Below are 23,682 nucleotides of genomic sequence, written 5' to 3'. Positions count from 1 at the left end.
ATTCCTTAACAATAAAGTATGAGTCGTATCTTCCACCATTGTGGGCAATAAATGTGTGATCTGAAAATTTACCGCTTGTAAAGAACTGTACAAAGTCATGTGTACAGGTATCCCCCTCAAACTCCCAGGAGGGGTGACCATGCAGCGTTGTAGCATAAATGTAATTCGGGATGTGCGTGACTGTCTCCTGCATACATTCAAAATCATAAAAGATATAACAATCTGACTCATCCTGTGCCACATACCGCCGCATGTAACAAAGATGAGCATCAAATTTATATATACATCTGCGACATACAGGACAGCGCAAACCATTACATTTATGCTCAGTCTCGCTATTTCTGAAAGCAAAACGGTTGCATGAATCACAAAACAATTTAAGCCTGCAGAAGGCTATGTCGTCTACACCCAATTGTGTGTGATAATCTAAGCACTCGCTCGAGCGGCAATAAACATGGCAAACAGGACATCTGGGCTGCTGGTCGGCAGGGCCTTCTGCACAATCCTCTCTCTGACAGGCTTTACAAAAATGCTGGCAGGAATGATTGTTCTTGTGATGAAACACTGAATTGCAGAGCTCACAAAAGTAATCAGCACCGATAAAACCCTTCATGTTTTTGATACCGTAGTAGTGATTATCATGGAACAATATGAATACGCTTTTACCACTAGCAGTATTGCCATTCTGAAAGTAGCGCCAATCACCATGACTATAGTACAGCACTTTAATAGTGACCCCCAAATATTTTTCAAATGCTGGAATGTCGCTAAAACTCACTAACTGACCATCAGGAATGCCCAGGGCTGTGTGTATGTTTTTAGAGCGGCTCAGTAAAACATCATCAGCGACATCCATGTTAGCCATCAGGGCTCACACACTAGCAGCCAAACACAGATTTGTCGTGTAATTGTTAAAATCATACAGCCATCGCCTCTTTTGTATAATGATCTGACTGCTCGCTATAGATTTCGAGCGCCTTTTTACACCACCGCGTCGGTTTTTAATGATGGTGACGACTAGCTTTAGCGAATTGGATGATATGCATTCAGCGTTACTTTGAAGTGAGCTGGCAATGGCATTTAAAAAAGATTCGGAATGAAAATCTTCCCTGGTTTGTTTTGTAGTGAAAATAGGGTCTAAAGTATCGCCACCTTCAAGCCTTAACTGTACAAAGTCGCCAGGTTCAATGTCCCTGCAAGAGCCCGCGGAATAAAGAAATCTGATGTGACTGGCTGGTTGAATAAACAAGATACCTACACGCTACACAAACCTGCTAGAACACGCTTTTTGACAAATAAAATTTACGTCTCGGACATTGATGCGCAGTGGCAAGCGGATCTCGTAAGTTTAATTGACTATTCAAGGGAAAATGATAATGTCGAATACATCCTGACGGTGATTGATACTCTATCGAGATACGCATGGTGCGTGGCCTTATCAAACAAGACCGGTGAGAGTGTAGCCAGATCGTTCAAATTAATATTTCAAAATGATAAGCGCATACCGAAGAAATTGCAGACGGATCGCGGCAAAGAATTTATAAATTCACAACTCAAGCAACTATGTAATATGCATAATATTCACCACTTTTTTACCAACAATGATGTGAAGGCAGCTATGGTAGAGCGCTTTAATCGCACATTAAAAACCTATATGTGGCACTATCTTACGCAGCACAATACCTTTAGGTATATTGATATTTTACCGGATTTGGTGCATAGCTAAAATCACACTTATCATTCTACCATACGCTGTAGTCCCGCTGCTGTGACAGAGAAAAACGCTCTGGAAATCTGGTGAAATATTTACAGTTCTACTATTACTAATAAGCCTATTAAACCGTCTTTAAAGATTGGAGATCATGTCAGAATTTCCAGCTATAAAGGGATCTTCTGTAAGAGCTATAAAAAATCGTACAGCGACGAGATTTTTTTAATTACCGCAGTCTCCAATAAATTTCATAAACCTCTTTATAAAATTAGTGATTTAGCCGGTGATGCTGTAGATGGGTCATTTTATAAGGAAGAGCTGCAAAAAATACCTATGGATGAGAATCGTGTCTACAGAGTAGAAAAGATTTTGAGAAAAAAACGTGTCAGGGGTGTGAGTCACTGCTTTGTCAAATGGCTGGGGTACCCCGAAAAATTCAATAGTTGGATCCCGGCTTCGGAGTTGACAGATATATAGCCATGGAAGCTGGTTCGTTTTTTGTCACATTACCCAGCAATTCCTCAATCAAAATCTACCCCGAAAACACCATATCGAGCTACAATACCAAGTTAGCGAGGGCCGTTCAACTTTCAGACGCTTATGAAGTGGCGTTAACGGAAATACAGTACCCCCATACATGGAACACGTTTGAGGCTTTTGAAGGGAACTTCTACGCGGCTAAACACAACGATCCGTTAGAACATTATCACATAAAATCAGGATTTTACTCGAACATTCATAAGCTGGTTGGCACGGTCAATGCCCGAATAGAAGCGCTGAATTTATCCACGCCTGCCTACAGAATACGGTATGATGAGCTACGCCGAGAGGTGATCCTGCCCGAGCCAGCCCCTATACAGTTTGCTCTGGGTACTAAGCTAAAATTTATTTTCGGCCTACAGACCGTCGATGACTCCCCCATTGCTTTAATGCTGTGGAATCGCCGCTTTTACCCCGATTCAAAGGCTGGTTTTTATTCGCTTTTTGTATACACTGATATAATTCAACATCGGCTTGTAGGGGACAGTTACGTTCAACTGTTACGAACCGTAGAAGTTAGCGGCGATGATAATGATATTGTCACGGTGCGCTACTCGCGTCCCGATTACATACCGCTGTGCAAACAATACTTTGACTCCATAAACATTACAGTCATGTCGGACCAGGGTACGCCGGTTAAATTCAGATACGGAAAGTGTATAGTGCGATTAAATTTTAGACCGCGACAGTATTGACACGATAAAATGGTGTCTCAAAGGGTGTATGAAGATCCTGCTGTTTATGCCCGCTACTATACTGCCCAGTCGTTGCACAGGCTAGAGGGGTTCCGTGGGAGCGAGTACATGTATGGCTCTGGCCTGGCCGGAATATTTAAAGGCTTATTTCGCTGCGCTGTGCCGCTTTTCAGAAAAGGCCTAGAATTAGTAAAACCGCACGTTAAGACAGCGGTCCGGAACATCGCGACGGACGCCGTCACGACCGCCTCAATGGCCCTTATGAACCGGCTAAATACACAACCTCAGCAAGACAAATCTGGGATAATTTATGTCTAAAAAAGCACAAAAAAGAAAGAGGCGCGCTTGCCCGCCTTTACCGCCGATGCTCATGAATAAAACTACCACCAAGAGACGCCCCCATCAGAAACGAGTAAGACGCTCTGTGGACGACATCTTCTAATCAGTTATCATGGCTTTCCTGCATGATGCTTCTGTAGAGTGCGCAAAATCTGAACTGGATATTTTTGACGTACCCCCGACACAAACAAGTATAGAGAAATCTCTATTTGTAGAAGTACAACCGGTTGCGGCTCTGTCAGACAGTGGACCGTTGGAACTTTTCATATCTGGGAGCGGCGATTATTATTATGATCTGAACAACACGCTGCTGTACATAAGCTGTCGCATCGTGAAGCAAGATAATACGGCTATCACCGATGGTTCCCATGTGGCTCTCATAAACTACCCTCTAGCCACCCTTTTTAACCAGGTCGATATTACTCTGGGAGATCGACTTATCTCACAATCAGACAATCTCTACAGCTATAGAGCGTACATAGAGACCCTTTTAAATTACAGCTCGCAGACGCTGTCATCACAATTTACAGCGGGTTTGTTCTATAAAGACACTGCGGGCCATCATAATGACCGGTGCTTGGATGGCGCAAATGCAGGGTTTATCAAAAGAGCCAATGCAACTTATCGCTCAAAGCCCATCGACCTCTTGGGGCCCATTTTTGGGGATATATTTAATCAACCAAAGTTAATATTGAATGGACTTGACCTTAAGGTTAAGTTAACAAGAAATAAGGATGCTTTCTGCCTCATGTCCGCAGAAGCCGAGCCGCTGAAGGTGCAAATCTCGCAAGCGGCTCTCTATGTGAAAAGAGTGCAAGTATCTCCGGCTGTCCAAATCGGTCACAGCCAGGCCCTCCTATCCGCAACAGCCAAGTACGCTATTGACCGAGCATGCATGAAAGTGTACAGCATCGCCAAGGGGACACGGATCACGAACCACGAGAACCTCTTCCTAGGCCAGATACCAAAAACTGTTATATTGGGGTTTGTAGATAATGAGGGGTTCAGCGGTTCTTATGCGAAAAACCCGTTGCACTTCCACCACTACCACGTCAACCACGCCGCTTTATATCTGGACGGCCAACAGATACCTGCGAGACCTTATAATCCTAATTTTAATGATGATTTAGCCATCAGAGAGTATATGGCGCTTGCCCATATATCTGGCAAGCAAAAGGCTGATTGTGCCATGGCGATAGATCGTGAAGAATTTATGGCTAGATTCACTCTATTTGCTTTTGATTTATCGCCTAATCAAGAGCCTGGAGGGCATTTCTCGCTCATTAAAACAGGTAACCTATGTGCTGAAGTCCACTTTGCACTAGCGACACCCCACATGATAAATATGATTGTTTTTGCAGTCAACCACACCATTCTGGAAATTAATAATAGGAGAGAGATCTTGTACGATTTTAATTAAGTAACGATGGACAGTCTGCAGCGGTATTGAGGGCCGATAATTATACAGAGCGCATATTCGCCGGTATGTTTCCGTGTGATTTGCTTTCGGAAGAAAGAGTGACTCAGAGACCCGCGGCATATATCGTGAATACAGACCCGGCGAATCAAGCTGGACGCCACTGGCTATTAATCGTACTCTGCGATGATAAGACGGGCATATTTTTTGATAGTTATGGGTTTCGTGTGGACAATATTATCTTCCCACGCAAATTTGTGACATTCCTGAACAAGAATTGTGACTCGTATTGTTATCAGAACGCACAAATCCAGAATTTGTATAGCCGTGTATGCGGCCATTATTGCATATATGTATTGCACCATTTAGCACGCAGGCTACCATTCAAGAAACTTTTACAGCGTTTCACTTCTGACTTTCAAAGAAATGATAGAATCGTATCAGAGTTTGTGTCATCAAAATTAGCAACTTTAAAGAACTGTTATAACACTCGTCATCTTTTTTCATCAAAAATGTATGTGTCTTTGTGCACAGTTGTATTGAGATTTAGCTAACATTGCAGAAGCGTATCAGAGTTTGTGTCATCAAAATTAGCAACTTTAAAGAACCGTTATAACACTCGTCATCTTTTTCATCAAAAATATATGTGTCTTTGTGCACAGTTGTATTGAGATTTAGCTAACATTGCAAAGTGTGACTGTGGTTAGCTGGCCGCACTTTGCATGGACATTATCTGTACAGGGTGCGGCGTCTCTGTGCTTGTGGTTATTTTATCTGGTAACCACCCCGAGCATCTAGCTGGATATCACACCTAACACAACCCCTGGACACGCTGAAAAATTATGCTGTCACTGCTTCATTCTTAATGTGTAGTGGTCAGCTCCCTGAGCAGCACTTGCAAATAAGAGTAAACTTAATACAACATATAATGACCAAGTAGTCGCATTTTGATAGTGACATTTAACATTTTGATAGAGACATACATAATATACCAGGATAAAATACATTATCAAGGATAAAATACATTATCAAATTAACAATATCAGACTGTATCAAAAGGGAAAATCAGCCAAGATGGAGGGACAGATGGCTGACAGGGCGGGGAGGGGTTACACACTTTGATACACTTTGATAGGGGTGGGTCCACCTGTCAAATTGAGTTTGATGAGTAATCTCTCTGCTACACTACTGCTCTGCTCTCGCCCAGCACTCCATGGCTCTTTTTCCCTCCAGTCTGTACTGGTTACTACCCATTCCCTTATGCCACTTGAACCTGCCTGTGTTCCCATGCCTCCTGAAGCAGTTCCTGTCCCTCCAGTCTGAACCGGTTCTTATCTGTTCCCTTTTCCTACTCCTACCTGCCTGTGTTCCTGCCCTGCCCGTTACAGTCTTGATTCCTCCAGTCTGTGCCATGCCCACCTGCCTGCCAGTGTGCCCGCCTGCCTGGCAGAGTGCCAGCTGTGCCCACCTGCCAGAGTGCCAGCTGTGCCTGCCAGAGTTCCAGTCGTGCCCACCTGCCAAAGTGCCAGCCGTGCCCACCTGCCTGTCAGCCGTGCCCGCCTGCCCACCAGCCATGCCCACCTGCCCACCAGAGTGCCAGCCGTGCCCACCTACCTTCCAGAGTACAAGTCATGCCTGTCTGTACTTGAATGCACCTGTCCCTAGTGCTCCTTCCCCCAGTGATATCAGTGCTACAGCCAGACACCGCCCTGGATTGGTATCTGGTAGCTACCTGCCACACAAGCCTGACTGTTGTGAATTTGGATTCTGGGCTCCCCCGGTGGCTACTGGTGGAATTGAACTGGTGTCTTCATCTTCTCTGTTCACCTGTTCCCATCAAGATGTGGGAGTCGCTATATAACCTTGCTGCTCTGTTAGTTGCTTGCCGGTCAACAATGTTATCAGAAGCCTCTCTGTGCTTGTTCCTGCTCCTAGACAACTACTAGATAAGTTGGACTCTTGTCCATGTTTGTTTTTGCATTTTGTTCCAGTTCACAGCTGTAGTTTCGTTACTGTGTCTGGAAAGCTCTTGTGAACGGGAATTGCCACTCTGGTGTTATGAGTTAATGCCAGAGTTTTAAAGTAATTTCTGGATGGTGTTTTTTGATAGGGTTTTCAGCTGACCATGAAAGTGTCCTTTCTGTCTTCTGCTATGTAGTAAGTGGACCTCAAATTTGCTAAACCTATTTTCATACTACGTTTGTTATTTCATCTCAACTCACCGCCAATACATGTGGGGGGCCTCTGTCTCCTTTCGGGGTATTTCTCTAGAGGTGAGCTAGGACTAATATTTTCCTCTGCTAGCTTTATTTAGTCCTCCGGCTGGGCTGGGCATCTAGAACCAACGTAGGCATGCTACCCGGCCACTGCTAGTTGTGCGTTAGGTTTAGTTCATGGTCAGCTCAGTTCCCATCTTCCAAGAGCTAGTTCCTATATATGCTCATGCTATGTTCTCTTGCCATTGAGATCATGACAGTTTGACCGGCCCGCAAAGTGTTAATTGTTTGGGCTGAAGCAGGAGAAAAAGAAGTGTTGAAGGGAAATTTTTTTTTTTTTCCCCTCAGAGTTTTGCTGCCTAGCCCTTAATTGCTGTCTAGCTGCTTCTTACCTCCTCTTAACCCTTGAATGGCTCTGTGTCCACCTGTTTGTAATGGATCTTCAGAGTGTAACTGCAGGTTTGAATAATCTCGCCACGAAGGTACAAAATTTGCAAGATTTTGTTTGTCATGCACCTGTATCTGAGCCGAGAATTCCTTTGCCGGAATTTTTCTCGGGGAATAGATCCGGGTTTCAGAATTTTCGAAATAATTGCAAATTATTTTTGTCTCTGAAATTTCGCTCTGCCGGAGACCCTGCACAGCAGGTCAGGATTGTGATTTCCTTGCTCCGGGGCGACCCTCAAGACTGGGCTTTTTCATTGACACCAGGGGATCCTGCGTTGCTCAATGTGGATGCATTTTTTCTGGCCTTGGGGTTGCTTTATGACGAACCTCATTTGGAGCTTCAGGCAGAAAAAACTTTGATGTCCCTATCTCAGGGGCAAGATGAAGCGGAAATTTACTGCCAAAGATTCCGTAAATGGTCTGTGCTTACTCAGTGGAATGAGTGCGCCCTGGCGGCGACTTTCAGAGAGGGTCTCTCTGATGCCATTAAGGATGTTATGGTGGGGTTCCCTGTGCCTGCGGGTCTGAATGAGTCCATGACAATGGCTATTCAGATCGATAGGCGTTTGCGGGAGCGCAAACCAGTGCACCATCTGGCGGTGTCCACTGAGAAGTCGCCAGAGAGTATGCAGTGTGATAGAATTCTGTCCCGAAGCGAGCGGCAGAATTTTAGACGGAAAAATGGGTTGTGTTTCTATTGTGGTGATTCTACTCATGTTATATCAGCATGCTCTAAGCGCACTAAAAAGCTTGGTAAATCTGTTTCCATTTGCACCTTACCGTCTAAATTTATTCTATCTGTGACCCTGATTTGCTCTTTGTCATCTATTACCACGGACGCCTATGTCGACTCTGGCGCCGCTTTGAGTCTTATGGATTGGTCCTTTGCCAAACGCTGTGGGTATGATTTAGAGCCTTTGGAGACTCCTATTCCTCTGAAGGGGATTGACTCCACCCCATTGAATAATAATAAACCACAATACTGGACACAAGTAACTATGCGTATTAATCCGGATCACCAGGAGATTATTCGCTTTCTGGTGCTGTATAATCTACATGATGATTTGGTGCTAGGATTGCCTTGGCTGCAATCTCACAACCCAGTCCTCGACTGGAGAGCTATGTCTGTGTTGAGCTGGGGATGTAAGGGGGCTCATGGGGATGTACCTGTGGTTTCCATTTCATCATCCATTCCCTCTGAAATTCCTGAGTTCCTGTCTGACTATCGTGACGTCTTTGAAGAATCCAAGCTTGGTTCGTTACCTCCGCACCGAGAGTGCGATTGTGCCATAGATTTAATCCCGGGTGGTAAATACCCAAAGGGTCGTTTATTTAATCTGTCTGTGCCTGAACATGCTGCTATGCGAGAATATATAAAGGAGTCCTTGGAAAAGGGACATATTCGTCCATCGTCATCTCCCTTAGGAGCCGGTTTTTTCTTTGTGTCAAAAAAAGACGGCTCTTTGAGACCATGTATTGATTATCGGCTTTTGAATAAAATCACTGTTAAATATCAATACCCATTGCCGTTGCTGACTGATTTGTTTGCTCGCATAAAGGGGGCCAAGTGGTTCTCTAAGATTGACCTTCGTGGGGCGTATAATTTGGTGCGAATCAGGCAGGGGGATGAGTGGAAAACCGCATTTAATACGCCCGAGGGCCACTTTGAGTATTTAGTGATGCCTTTTGGTCTTTCTAATGCTCCGTCAGTTTTCCAGTCCTTTATGCATGATATTTTTCGCGATTATTTGGATAAATTTATGATTGTGTATCTGGATGATATTCTGATTTTTTCGGATGACTGGGACTCTCATGTCCAGCAAGTCAGGAGGGTTTTTCAGGTTTTGTGGTCTAATTCTTTGTGTGTGAAGGGTTCTAAGTGTGTTTTTGGGGTACAGAGGATTTCCTTTTTGGGATATATTTTTTCCCCCTCTTCCATTGAAATGGATCCTGTCAAGGTTCAAGCTATTTGTGATTGGACGCAGCCCTCTTCTCTTAAGAGTCTTCAGAAATTTTTGGGCTTTGCTAACTTTTATCGTCGATTTATTGCTGGTTTTTCGGATATTGCTAAGCCATTGACCGATTTGACTAAGAAGGGTGCTGATGTTGCTGATTGGTCCCCTGATGCTGTGGAGGCCTTTCGGGAGCTTAAGCGCCGTTTTTCCTCTGCCCCTGTGTTGCGTCAGCCTGATGTTGCTCTACCTTTTCAGGTTGAGGTCGACGCTTCTGAGATCGGAGCTGGGGCAGTGTTGTCGCAGAAAAGTTCTGACTGCTCCGTGATGAGGCCTTGTGCCTTCTTTTCCCGTAAATTTTCGCCCGCTGAGCGGAATTATGATGTTGGGAATCGGGAGCTTTTGGCCATGAAGTGGGCTTTTGAGGAGTGGCGCCATTGGCTTGAGGGGGCCAGACATCAGGTGGTGGTATTGACTGACCACAAAAATTTGATTTATCTTGAGACCGCCAGGCGCCTGAATCCTAGACAGGCGCGCTGGTCATTATTTTTCTCTCGGTTTAATTTTGTGGTGTCATACCTACCGGGTTCTAAGAATGTTAAGGCGGATGCCCTTTCTAGGAGTTTTGAGCCTGACTCGCCTGGTAACTCTGAGCCCACAGGTATCCTTAAGGATGGAGTGGTATTGTCAGCCGTTTCTCCAGACCTGCGGCGGGCCTTGCAGGAGTTTCAGGCGGAGAGACCTGATCGTTGCCCACCTGATAAACTGTTTGTTCCTGATGATTGGACCAGTAGAGTCATCTCTGAGGTTCATTCTTCTGCGTTGGCAGGTCATCCTGGCATTTTTGGTACCAGGGATTTGGTGGCAAGGTCCTTCTGGTGGCCTTCCCTGTCACGAGATGTGCGAGGCTTTGTGCAGTCTTGTGACGTTTGTGCTCGGGCCAAGCCTTGTTGTTCTCGGGCTAGTGGATTATTGTTGCCCTTGCCTATTCCTAAGAGGCCTTGGACGCACATCTCGATGGATTTTATTTCAGATCTGCCTGTTTCTCAGAAGATGTCTGTCATCTGGGTGGTGTGTGACCGTTTTTCTAAGATGGTCCATTTGGTTCCTCTGCCCAAGTTACCTTCTTCTTCCGAGTTGGTTCCTCTGTTTTTTCAAAATGTTGTTCGTTTGCATGGTATTCCTGAGAATATCGTTTCTGACAGAGGGACCCAATTCGTGTCTAGATTTTGGCGGGCATTCTGTGCTAGGATGGGCATAGATTTATCTTTTTCGTCCGCTTTCCATCCTCAGACGAATGGCCAGACCGAGCGGATTAATCAGACCCTGGAGACATATCTGAGGTGTTTTGTGTCTGCTGACCAGGATGATTGGGTTGCTTTTTTGCCATTGGCGGAGTTCGCTCTCAATAATCGGGCCAGCTCTGCCACTTTGGTGTCCCCGTTTTTCTGTAATTCGGGGTTTCACCCTCGATTTTCCTCTGGTCAGGTGGAATCTTCGGATTGTCCTGGAGTGGATGCTGTGGTGGAGAGATTGCATCAGATCTGGGGGCAGGTGGTGGACAATTTGAGGTTGTCCCAGGAGAAGACTCAGCTTTTTGCCAACCGCCACCGTCGTGTTGGTCCTCGGCTTTCTGTTGGGGATTTGGTGTGGTTGTCTTCTCGTTTTGTCCCTATGAGGGTCTCTTCTCCTAAGTTTAAGCCTCGGTTTATCGGCCCGTATAAGATATTGGAGATTCTTAACCCTGTTTCCTTCCGTTTGGACCTCCCTGCATCCTTTTCTATTCATAACGTTTTTCATCGGTCATTATTGCGCAGGTATGAGGTACCGGTTGTGCCTTCCGTTGAGCCTCCTGCTCCGGTGTTGGTTGAGGGTGAGTTGGAGTACGTTGTGGAGAAAATTTTGGACTCTCGTGTTTCCAGACGGAGACTCCAGTATCTGGTCAAGTGGAAGGGATACGGCCAGGAGGATAATTCTTGGGTGAATGCATCTGATGTTCATGCCTCCGATCTGGTTCGTGCCTTTCATAGGGCCCATCCTGATCGCCCTGGTGGTTCTGGTGAGGGTTCGGTGCCCCCTCCTTGAGGGGGGGGTACTGTTGTGAATTTGGATTCTGGGCTCCCCCGGTGGCTACTGGTGGAATTGAACTGGTGTCTTCATCTTCTCTGTTCACCTGTTCCCATCAAGATGTGGGAGTCGCTATATAACCTTGCTGCTCTGTTAGTTGCTTGCCGGTCAACAATGTTATCAGAAGCCTCTCTGTGCTTGTTCCTGCTCCTAGACAACTACTAGATAAGTTGGACTCTTGTCCATGTTTGTTTTTGCATTTTGTTCCAGTTCACAGCTGTAGTTTCGTTACTGTGTCTGGAAAGCTCTTGTGAACGGGAATTGCCACTCTGGTGTTATGAGTTAATGCCAGAGTTTTAAAGTAATTTCTGGATGGTGTTTTTTGATAGGGTTTTCAGCTGACCATGAAAGTGTCCTTTCTGTCTTCTGCTATGTAGTAAGTGGACCTCAAATTTGCTAAACCTATTTTCATACTACGTTTGTTATTTCATCTCAACTCACCGCCAATACATGTGGGGGGCCTCTGTCTCCTTTCGGGGTATTTCTCTAGAGGTGAGCTAGGACTAATATTTTCCTCTGCTAGCTTTATTTAGTCCTCCGGCTGGGCTGGGCATCTAGAACCAACGTAGGCATGCTACCCGGCCACTGCTAGTTGTGCGTTAGGTTTAGTTCATGGTCAGCTCAGTTCCCATCTTCCAAGAGCTAGTTCCTATATATGCTCATGCTATGTTCTCTTGCCATTGAGATCATGACACCTGACCTCACCACTAGAGGCTCCAGTGAACACCAAGGTAGCTGCTTAGTCATGCCCTTCCAGGGTAGTCTGGCTTGTAGCACAGTGGGGCCACAATCCTTGCTCGCGCCATCCAGTCTGGGCCCGAGCGTTGCATGTTATTATTATTAGCCAAAACTCAAGATATTTCATCTGGTCCCTACAAGATATCAAGTTCAAGATCACTGCACAATTTGAATAATCTGATTCTGAACGCGTCCGGCCAAAACACATACAGAAACCTATCCAATGTCAAACCATATATAACACGAGTTTCACTGAATCTCAGATGTAAATTAAATGTAAATTAAAAATATCCACAACTCATCCATCCTGGACCCTCAGCAACAATTGTATAAGTAATACTTATGTAATGATTCATTCATACGTGCTCATTCAGGCATTTATTTTTATTTTTTATTTTTTTCCTTTTCTCTTTCACTTTTCAGTTGATTTTTACAAGAAGAGAATAAAAATCCCTTACCTCAATCACTCCGCCTGATTCAGCTCAAATTGAGTTGAATAATGTCCTCTGTCACATACAGAGGATCACACCTAACGGAACCCCTCATCAATCATGGACTTATTTATATCCCTTATCTCAATTACTCACCTCTCATGTCATTCAGAAGTTCTCATAGACATACTGTACATACAAGGATTTCCACAGACTGCCTATTTTGCACTTTGGAATTAACACAACTTATGTAACTACAGCAGTGTCCACTGACACTCTGAGATCACCAAGGCCAAACAACAGAAACCACAGCCCTATACAAAATACAGCCTGGTATGATGTACTGCCAATCCAAAATGACCAAAATAACAATACTGCACAGAGTCTATCCCAGCTCTGTACTACACAGTACACAACCAGTTAGTATATTGACAGATATTACAGATGACAATTATCTTATTACTCTATTATTAAACTCTCATAGATGTAAACAGACAAAACACAAAACTCACTGGTGATGTAGGTTCTTTGAACCATGTTCGCAGCCTTTACCCAGAGATATGGAGAGATCCAAAGAGATTACAAGTGCAAAACAAAGTGTAGGAATAAAATTTCTCATCTTGCTGCAGCTGGGTTTTGCATGTCCAATCTCTCAGGAAACTCCCACATACGAATTCTGAATAGACTGGGCACCACAGTCCCACGTTCGGGCGCCAAAACTGTCATAGCTGTTTGCGTTCTGACCCAATGTCAGATATGTCAGATCACCAGTGAGGCCAAATCAGGAGGTTAAGCCCTTCATTGATAAGCGCTCTTGGAGAAAAAGGAAGCTGCACACATGCTGTGAGCAAAGTCACTTTATCTGATCTAATGGAGCAAGAGACAGTATTTTATACCATTTACAACAAATGTAATTCTCAATGTAATTCATATAGCCCTCCCCCCTGTAACCCTGGGTCATGCTAACCTTTATTTCCCACGTACCCAGAACATGCTGTTTGCTATATAAGATAAGAAGTATACAATCCTTGAAGAGGAGACTACCAGACTACAGCATCATAAGAATAAATTCTAACAGATTCTAGCAATTAAAGGCAAAAGGCAATTAGAGGCAAAACTTTAACCCTTCTATATCACCTCTCAGATCCTGAAAAATAATGATATTTGTGCCTCACATTCCAGATTGCCTCTAAAGACAGGAGAAAGAGGATTACTAAGAAAGTACACTGGCAAACTGTATGTTTTAAGCAGGGATTTATGGAACACATGGTGCATCTGGAAGGAAGAAAACAAATTTAAGTGGAAGATTACTGGATTAATGAACTCAGTTATTTCATAAGGCCAATTAACTTTGGTCTTAGTTTAGCGGAAGGTAACTTTACTTTAACCCCTTAGTAATGAAGCTAATTTTGACCTTAATTACCAGGTCACCTTTTTAAGTCTAGCCAGTGTCACTGTATGTGGTAATAACTCAGGAATATTTTAACAAATCTTCATATATTTATGAAAATATTGAAAATTTGACAAAAAATGCTTCACAGGAATTAATTGAATATGGAAAGAAAAAATGAACATTTTACTTTTTTTCTTAAAAATTTAGCTTTGTCCTCAAATGTTTTACTTTCACAAGGGTAATAGGAAAAAGTGGACCACAGCATTTGTTGTGCAATTTCTCCTGAGTATGCTGATATCCCATTTGTGGGGGGAAAACAATTGTTTGGGCACATGGCAGAGCTTGTAAAGGAAGCAGCACTTTTTGACATTTTGAAAAAAAAATGGCTGGAATCAAGAGAGGATGCTATGTTATGTTTGGAGTGCCCCTGATGTGCCTAAACAGTGGAAACCCCCAACAAGTGACCCCATTTTGCAAACTACACCTGTCAAAGATTTTATCCAGGGGTATATTGAGGATTTTTAACCCAAAGGTACTACACAGAATTTTATAAAATTAGGTTGTCATATTGATAATGTCATCATTAGGGTTGAGTGCGAGTGCTCACTACTCGAGGTTGCATCAGAATGCTCCGGTATGCACCAAATATCACAGGTGCTCAAGTGACCCAGATACACTTGCACTCAACTCTAGTCATCAAACTTTTTTTATTTTTGAAATAACCCTAATCCCATTGCTAACTGTAACAATAACCCAATTCTAACCCTAATCCAACTCTAGTCCAAGCCTAACCCTAACTCTTCTCTAACCCTAGCCCACTCCTATCCCTATCCTAACCCTAACCCTAGATCAACCCTAACCCTTAGCTCAACCTGAACTCTAGCTTAGCCTCAACCTATGATTCCATATTTCCTTCATTTGTGTTGTTATACATTGTAGTATATCACACTAAAAATGTTTTGTCATTTTTTACCTATCAATACAGTACTCCTGTCTCAGTGTAGGCTCAATATTATATGGAGTTTATTCTTTACCTTCTGGCACTAGGGTAGGTGGACCATGTATGTATCTCTTCTAATAGCATGCTCCCAAACAGATTACTATGTTTATGCTCTGTGAATTATGCTATTCTGATTATTATTGTGTTTTTCATAGAGTGTGATTCCACACAAATGGATTTTAGAACACACGACTAATCATGGCTCTGTCAAATTAATGAGTTATTCAAATAAGAACCAAATTTGGTTTTATATTTGAACTACAGAGATAACCAAGAACACATTCATGAATTAAAATAATTACTTCACAGGAGAAAGAGAATCTGGTGGAACAAAGGCTTTCTGTAAAAATAAATTATGAAGTGTTTGATTCCTTGGGGCTTATGGGTCCAAGTGTTCTCCTCCTTTGCCATTGATAATGCTTGGCTTTAGCCAATAATTGCTCCAGATGCTTCATGGGTCTCCTCATCAAACTTAATGACCAAATATTGGTCTAGATGCAAAAGGAGCTAGATTACTTACAAACCTCATTTAAAAAATATCTATCTTCTGAAGCCCTTAGTAAACGTAATACGAAATTGCACTCTCATTTTTTCAGATAGGAGAATGAGACAACTTCAGTTAAAACCTCAAGAATCCAAAGAGATACACTGGACTTCCAGAACAATCATGTTTATAAATGGAAGAGAGCTGGACCTATGTCTCCCTCCCTACCCAGATCTCTTTCTAAAACAGTCTCTTCTACAGTGTTAGGAGACAATTCAGAATATGGGAGTATAAAGGAGAAGCAAGCATTTAAGATTTTCCAGAGTAATTCTACCTCTAGATACACCAGACAGAATAGAGGAAGACCAACTAATAAATGAAAATTACATCACATACTCCTCATGTGGAATCTAAATGTAAACGGAATTCCCTTGAGGTAACTAATGTTTCTTCTCATATTCTCTCTGATACACAATGTCAAGTCCTGGGACTTTTTTTGTACCAAATAATACTTTTAATTACTTTACAGCCACAAATGACCTTCATCTATATGTACATAAAATGATACTGCAAAAGCTAAACAATAAAACATTAATTGATTTCGACAGATAAATAAAGGCAGAACAGGAGGCATTGGCAATCTAAGAGGATTTGTTAAGGGAACAGAACTTCAATTCCCCAGGTATGTTTCCCACCTCAATAATACAGAGATCTGCAATATTTCATCCTCTGTCTCTCTGAACAAAAATATAGATTTTTACTAAGCTTGTCCTCGAGAATTTTTTAAAAATCCCTATAACTCTAATGATAACCTTACTCGCTCAAAACATGTGTCACTCAAAGAGTTGAGGGCCATGACTGATTTTGTGATTAAGATGGCAGACACGGGTGAAAATGTTGTTATTGGGTTTACTAAGAAAGATGAGAAAGAAGCTTTTTGACAACTTGATAGAAATACCTTTTCTCTTGGAAGGCACATTTCTGATATCCAGACTCTACAGGGTTCCCATAGACCCACATTTAGTTGCTTGTGGTTGATGAGACCACTATCTGTATGAGCTCCTCAGTGTAGTAGATTCATGAAACTTAGGAGGAAGTGCAGAGTCAGCAGCACCTTTCTGTCTGAGTTTAAACAATCACCTATCAAGGGAGTTAGGAGTAGGCAACTGTACTAACGTGTTCTTCATTTTGTCAGAAGGTCAACTATGGAAGCAATGGCGAAAGGCTCTATCATTCAACAGAGAGAATATTGCCCAGCAGTGATGCTCCATACAGTATTCCACAGCACAACACTGCCCTTGGTGTACAGATTGTGAATTGTTTCCTGCCAATTTCACTCTGGCAGGATTGTCATAAAGTAGATAAATAAATATATAAATAATCTCTGATGTAAAGTTCTGGAGAAACAGAAGGTAAGAAAAAGGCCAAAGCCTAGGTATCACCCTGCAGCAGAAATATTATTTGTCCCGCATGATTGCTGTGAGTGCCAGATAAATATGGGCAACAAATTTCCTAAAAGGTAAAAAAATGGTCAGGAAAAAAACAGTGGAGGTGCTGCTTCTGATTGTCTTTGAGTGGCTTGATAGTCTTAAATCTGTACTGATGGGCTGCAGAGCATGCTGTAAATCCAACTGCCAGCACATTCTTATAGCTGACAATCACAAAAAACTGAAAGTTGGCTACTCACAGAAGGAAATATTTTCATTTTCTCCTTTAACTACAATTTAATTATGGTGGCAAGGCAACATTGTAATGTCATTTACCTGCAGAGTAACCATATTTATGCAGTTAAATAGCATTTTCCAATGTGAATGGTTCCCTTTAACCTACAGTATTTAAAGGGATTTGGACTTACACAGGAGCCCCTGGGTTGGGTCTATGGAATGGAGGTTGGTCTGTGGAGCTGAGTTTGCAAAGGATGGACACATAACTGTGTCAATATCAAGATAGCAGGTACAGGGGTTAACCCCTAAGCTATTTATATTGATGGCACTTCTAGTTCCAGAATATCAAACCAAACTTCTGCACTGTCGCCCGGTATTGACCATAAAAAGAGCACAGCGCTGCTTGACAGCAGAACTATAGAGAGTGAACACAAACATGGATACAACAATATCCTTTACATATTACTGGCAGATGGTGACATAGAATGGGCTCCCAGTGCCCAGGACAAGGAAGGTATTGTAACACATAACCCAAAAATGATACCCCTAAATGCCCCATTAAAAATCTATCCATTGTCCTGAATAATCAGGGATACCTATGTAATTTTTTAAAGACACAACACATTTCAACAGATAAAGGAGAAAGTATGCCATACTATGCCATTGTTGACAAGAGCTTTTAAATTTTGTTGGATTAATCATTCTGTTCATTTTTTTCTCCTATTCAACTTGTCTGTATAGAGTAAGCACAAACAATACATGTGTAGCATAAAAACATCATTTTGGTGGCTTTAAGAGGGAAAAAATAATATTTTGCATTACAGTATTTTTTATCAAAATACATTTTATTAAATAAAGGTCTAATGCTCCAAATTAATTCTTATTATTAATCTTTTTTAAACTAAATATATTAGACCAGTTCCTAAATAAAGGATTGTGCTGGCACTAAATTCATGAAAAACAAAATCAATATAATACTACTTAATGACTCTGCTTTTTTTGTAAGTCAACAATTCTCCAATTAATTAACCAGTGATTAAAGTCAGCTTCCGAGAATTAATCACAGCCTACAGAAGTCATTGTCCTTGTGTGCTTCATTAGGACTGTGCTTGCCCTTCAGACAAGAAAGCTGTAAGTAAATGCCAACACTGTGACCTGATTTCCACATATATGTAAAAGAAAACACAAAACTCTGAAGAACTTTTGTTAGATTTACAAAGTCCACAGTGCGGCTAATACTCCATTCTTGAGTATGTTCTAAAGAATGGTGGGGTCTCATCACTGCAATCATTTGGTAAAATATATCTACTTAATGCAATCATTTAGCCCTTTTGATAGCAAATCCCTTCAGAGTATGTGTACACAACGTCTTTTCAGACTGGCCTTCTATGAAACCTGCCTGAAAAAGTAGTTAAAAATGATAAAGAGAATGAACATATACCCTACGCTGAAAAGATGACTTGTTGTGATATGATCTTTCAGACTTCAACAGCCAAAAAGTGGCTAAAAGTGAACTGACCATTCTTCTTGGTATTCACGCACTGTGTTGTTCAGAAGTAAAAAAAAAAAAAAATCCAATGGAAAAAAGCTGAAAAGATGCTAAAGAAGACGCTTCAGGAAAAACACAGATGGGATTTTTCTTGAAGCATCTTCTGCTTGGTAAACGTAATAGGTACTTAGTAGTGTTGAGCGATACCGTCCGATACTTGAAAGTATCGGTATCGGAAAGTATCGGCCGATACCGGCAAAGTATCGGATCTAATCCGATACCGATACCCGATACCAATACAAGTCAATGGGACTCATGTATCGGACGGTATTCCTGATGGTTCCCAGGGTCTGAAGGAGAGGAAACTCTCCTTCAGGCCCTGGGAACCATATTAATGTGTAAAATAAAGAATTAAAATAAAAAATATTGCTATACTCACCTCTCCGACGCAGCCTGGACCTCACCGAGGGAACCGGCAGCTTTCTTTGCTTAAAATGCGCGCTTTTCCTTCCTTCCGTGACGTCACGGCTTCTGATTGGTCGCGTGCCGCCCATGTGGCCACGACGCGACCAATCACAGCAAGCCGTGACGTAATTTTCAGGTCCTTCTAGGCATTCAGTATTTTAAAATTACGTTCCGGCTTTGTGATTGGTCGCGTCGCGGTCACATGGGCGACGCGACCAATCACAAGCCGTGACGTCACAGGAGGCAGGAGACGCGCGCATTTTTAAAATTACGTCACGGCTTGTGATTGGTTGCGTGCCGCCCATGTGACCGCGACGCGACCAATCACAGCAAGCCGTGACGTAATTTCAGGTCCTGATGCCTATTTCTGCATTGAGGACCTGAAATTACATCACGGCTTGCTGTGATTGGTCACGTCGCGGTCACATGGGCGGCACGCAACCAATCACAAGCCGCGACGTAATTTTAAAAATGCGCGCGTTTCCTGCCTCCCGTGACATCACGGCTTGTGATTGGTCGCGTCGCCCATGTGACCGCGACGCGACCAATCACAAAGCCGGAACGTAATTTTAAAATACTGAATGCCTAGAAGGACCTGAAAATTACGTCACGGCTTGCTGTGATTGGTCGCGTCACGGCCACATGGGCGGCACGCGACCAATCAGAAGCCGTGACGTCACGGAAGGAAGGAAAAGCGCGCATTTTAAGCAAAGAACGCTGCCGGTTCCCTCGGTGAGGTCCAGGCTGCGTCGGAGAGGTGAGTATAGCAATATTTTTTATTTTAATTCTTTATTTTACACATTAATGTTGTATTTTACACATTAATGTTGTTTCGATACCGATACCTGATACCACAAAAGTATCGGATCTCGGTATCGGAATTCCGATACAGCAAATATCGGCCGATACCCGATACTTGCGGTATCGGAATGCTCAACACTAGTACTTAGATGTCTAAAAAAAGATGTCATGTGCACATCAACATAATAGTATTGTGATTTTTATTCACAATAGTATTTGTAATATTAAACAAGAAAATGGTCTGAATCACAGAAGATATGTATATTTCCGATTATTTTACACTGTGTTGGATCCACTTCTGATTTATATAATCGTCACCAATGAAATTACAACACCTGGAATAAAAAGTTATAGAATTATCACAACATTGATTATATATGAAAATTATGAAAAACTAGAATAACAATTTTAGACACATTTTGCATGTTCAAGCATTATCATGTTGAGAAATACATGCACTTACATGCTATCAATAATTGTATTAATGGTTGTGTGAGGAATGTTCTGCCACACAGAATGTACTTTGGCTTCAAGATCCGCTGCTGGTAGCTCCATTTGCAATTGTCGGGCAATGATGTCCCAGATTTGTGTAATGTGAGACAAGTCCAGAGGCGCAGCAGGCTATGGTAGCATGCTTAGGCAATGCAATGTGCTGCCTGGCATTGTGTTAAAAAATGGCTTCTGGGGCACTTCCACGTTTCTACCTCCTCATGGCTTCACAAAAACAACTTAGAAACCCCAGTAAAACTCACCCTTATAAGTATACACTATTCCAATAACTTACCATTATATTAATGAATGTTTCTGTGCTGATATTTAAGGGATACCTTTCTTGGTTAAATGACAATAGATGCTATCATGTTTATGCATTTGTAAATCATGTGACATTTTACTGCAGCATTATGCTCACACCACAAGTAAGGAACTACTACAGGCTTAATCTACATTGAGTAGGGTCACATCATCGCAACTTAGAGTGCTAACCATGTTAGGTAATAATGGCTCTTTAACCCCTTGGCCAGTTTTCACCTTCCTGAACAAGCCAGTTTCCATTTTGCAATTTTCAATCTTTTAATTTTTATGCCCTTAAACCAGAGAGTTATATCACACAAAATAGTTAATAAGTAACCTTAACCATATGTGTACTTTACATTATCATCATTTTTTAAACATTTTTTTTGTTAAGAAATTAGAAGGGTTCAAACTTTATCGTCAATTTTTAATTTTTCTAACAAAATGTACAAAATTGCACAATTGCACAATTTCTACTGAGTATGTCACTACCCCGTACAGTGTGGGACAAAATCCTACTTTTGAAGCACAGTACAAAGCTCAGAAGAGAAGGAGCACCATGTTATACTGCACATTTTGCTGTTAGGCTAGGTTCACATTGCGTTAGGGCAATCCGTTAAGCGCATAGCGCTAGTGGATTGCACTAACACAATGTTTCTCTAGGGTCTGCGTTCGGCGTCCCTGCTAGCGCAGATCCCCGATCTGCGCTAGCGAGGAACGGACCTCGGGTGCACCTCGGACGCTGCTTGCAGCGTCTGAGGTCTGTCACAAAAGAACGGCCGAAAATGGCATGCGCTAGCGATGCGCTACAGGGGAAAATCACATTGCGGTCAATGGACCCGATGCATGGCGTTAATTGCGACATTTTTGCCGTGCAACGCAGTCCGTTAGCGTTAACCCATTAACGCAATGTGAACCTAGCCTTATGGTTTGTGGGTGCAATGTAACATTGGTAAAGTTTCTGGGAAGCCAGAGCAGCAGAACCCTCCCAAAAGGTGAATAAGTTTGCAAAGTACACTTGTCAATGAATTCATCTAAAGATGCAGTGATCACATTAACAAGACAGGTGTGTCACAGAACTTTATAATAATGGGAAGTAAAAAATAATTACGTTATTAAGACAAAAATGTTTAGCCCCAGATTTTCCATTTTCACATGGTGAACTCAATAACAATGGAACCAAAATATGTTGCACAATTTCTGCTGAACAAAGTAACACCCCAGATGTGTCTGTGAAGAGATGCTCAGCCACTTAGTGAGACTTGGAAGGGAAGGAGTGCTATTTGAACATATTTTCCTAGAATAGTTTGTTGTCTCCATATACTGAGCCCTTAAGTTCCAGAAGAGCAAAATTCCTCCTCAATGTACCTCTATTTGGAAATGAAAACCCTCTGGGAATTTAACTACAGGTGTAGTGACGATTTTGACTCCATAGGTGTTCTTCCAGAAACAAGCAGTAGTGGATGTTGCTAAGTGAAAATTGCAAATCTGCCACTGTAGTGCCTGCACATTGTAATGCCCAGTACATTGTAATGCACATAATGCCCATCTCATGTTTCTGGAGACACTCTCCCCATAAATTATGCATGCTCCGATCACTAGAGTACTGCCAAACATGTGGTTGCTAAATGTGGTTTATGCACACTGAGGTTCATAAGGGAGGAATTGGGAGCACATAATTTGATGGATTTCTTTAGCACGGAACCATTTCACTTTTACAAAGTCTTTGTGTTTGGAAAAAAACAACATGAAAGTTCCCTATATTTTTGTTAAAAGATGACAAGCCTGAGTGGAGACTTGCTTTTTTCGTGAAATGAGTTAACAAGTGTGACAGTTTAAGGGCTCATACCTATATGTGAGAAAAAATGGACTGGAAAATGGACGAGTGCCATGCGAGTGTCATGCGAGTACAATGCGATTTTCACACCTTGCATCCGATTTACATCCGAGTGCATTGCGATTGCTATCTGACTGCAATGCGATTTTAACATGAGCTTTTACATGCAGTGTGGGAAAATGCTAGTTCATAAATAAATAAATAAAAAGCATCATTTTTTACATGCTTTTTATTTATTTTTTTACTTTGTTCACTGAAGGGGTTAACTTGTGAAACAGATTTATAGATCGAGGTGTTACGTACTCAGCGATGCCAAATATGTGTACTTTGTTTGTTTTTCATTTTTTTTTACAGTAAATACATGTATTTACTGGTTTAATATGTTTTTTTTCATTTTTTCGTTCTTTATTTTGTGATTTTTTTTTAAATAATTTGACAATTTTTAAAAACTATTTTTACTTTTTCACCTTGTCACACAGTGGGTCATCAGCTTGCTGATCCAACACCCTGCAATACCTTTGTATTGTGGGGCACTTGCAGGCCACCGTACATGACTGACCATTGGCACAACACGATTGCAATCACATTGTGACAATTGGAGCTGAAAGTTATCGCCCTCCTTCTGCTATGCCAATTGATTTCACTGTCACTATTGGGTTGAACAGATTGTGGGTGTTTCTGCAGGGTGCTAACTTTATTATATAGCTGACACCTGTTGATGATTGCACTTTCTCTGTGAGTGAGGCAACCTGATAGTTCTGGAAGTTTGAGGGAACTCACCTCCTGCAGTGCCGTACATGTACAGCGGATGTCATGAAGGGGTTAGGGAATGGTAGGTATAAAATACACATATATTTTCTCTAGTTTTCCCCTCCCCGATCTGACCAATTAATGGTTCACTACTTCCCTCATATACATTTGATAGCACAATTATTGTTGGGTACTATTTTTGGTTATAATTGTATCTTTTCTTGTCTTAGCTTTATGAGTATCTTTAATGCTTATCTAATACAAATAAAAGTTTTATTTGAGCTCTACAGTTATTTCTATGGTTATTGTCCCCCTAGTTTTAATTCTGTTTTAGTGTTACAATAACTATGGCATTGCCCACAGGGTCTCCAGACCAATGTCTGGTTATCATTGC

At 42.1% G+C, this 23,682-nt stretch overlaps 1 long non-coding RNA gene across 1 annotated transcript in view; it reads left to right on the top strand.

Moving 5' to 3' along the window:
* Positions 1–18,227: 18,227 nt before the first annotated feature.
* LOC143773664 (uncharacterized) overlaps positions 18,228–23,682 on the top strand; it is a 124,205-nt gene continuing 118,750 nt past the window's right edge. Inside the window, exon 1 of the long non-coding RNA XR_013215289.1 lies at positions 18,228–18,285. This is a non-coding gene — a long non-coding RNA (uncharacterized LOC143773664). The remainder of the gene's footprint in view (positions 18,286–23,682) is intronic.

This window comes from Ranitomeya variabilis, chromosome 5, assembly GCF_051348905.1.
Source record: "Ranitomeya variabilis isolate aRanVar5 chromosome 5, aRanVar5.hap1, whole genome shotgun sequence".
Taxonomy (NCBI): Eukaryota; Metazoa; Chordata; class Amphibia; order Anura; family Dendrobatidae; genus Ranitomeya; species Ranitomeya variabilis.
Note: the sequence above shows the minus strand (reverse complement) of the source record. Positions and strands in the feature narration are given on the sequence as shown.